This window comes from Triticum dicoccoides, chromosome 3B (assembly GCF_002162155.2).
Source record: "Triticum dicoccoides isolate Atlit2015 ecotype Zavitan chromosome 3B, WEW_v2.0, whole genome shotgun sequence".
Lineage (NCBI taxonomy): Eukaryota > Viridiplantae > Streptophyta > Magnoliopsida > Poales > Poaceae > Triticum > Triticum dicoccoides.
Window position 1 is genome coordinate 161,365,240 of NC_041385.1, and position 1,114 is coordinate 161,366,353.

Below are 1,114 nucleotides of genomic sequence, written 5' to 3' on the forward strand. Positions count from 1 at the left end.
TGATCTCTGATCTCTCGGAAAGAAAAATGAATGCAGCATGGCTGATTGATCAGATCAGATCTTTCCCTAAAAAAATATCAGATCAGGTCTCTCGGAAAGAAAAACGCATGCAGCACGCCGATGTACGAATTTTGCCATCGCCTGATCATCGTCTGACCTCGCGCCTTCGCTTTGCCTTGTCACAATATCACCTACATGCGCATCAGCAGCCAGGAACAAGCGACAAGAGCAGACGAGTGCTGCATACAATCGATCAGAAAATCTATCAATTAATTTTAAATCCATGTTCTACAGCTCAAAGGTAACCTTTCTGGTAGTCCCTTTCCTAAATTTGTTTCTTGTTAATTAAAGTTGATGCCGAGACTTATTTTTGATAATCCAATCATTGGATCGGATTAGTCTTTTGAAAACCGCATTATTTGTGCTTAATTTTAATACGACACGACAATCAAATTTGTAGTGTTTATGGATTTCATTCCCATCGAACCCAATTTGTTCAGTTTGGATTAATTGTTGTTGAGGTATCACAAGGACATTGTTGATGGACAAGTACTTTCAAAGTTTAGTGATTTTTTTAGCAAATTTTAGGAGATTTCTATTTCACAAGGACTAGTCTATATTTAGGCATAACTAGTTTTTGGTTACAAGATGAAACAGGTAGATAACTTCCTGTTGAACATCCTGATTTGCTTGTTTTTTTTATTTGGTAGACTGGATCAATAATTATATCCTAGAAATTTGTGTATGAGTGCTTTGGAGTTCATATTAAAAAGAGAATCCAAGCTGTTTTGAAATCAAGAGGCAACGCCAAAACTTTTTTTTTATGTTTATATTAAAGGGTCTCCGGTTTTATTTCGCCCCGCCCCCCCAAAATGTCAGGACCGGCCTTGGACGGTGGCCCATGTCGATTGGATATCACGCTTGATGAGTGGCAGCGTTTTTAGTTGTGCGCGCATAGAATTAAGAAAAATCCATGTCCCCTTCATCGAATGCTTTTCTAAAAAAAACAGAGATACGCGAATCAATCCAAATCCTTCGATCCGACCCGGTCACGATACGGTACGGTACATAGTTCAGGTCCCTTTACGAGTATGTTTCCGTTCCCGATTCCCAG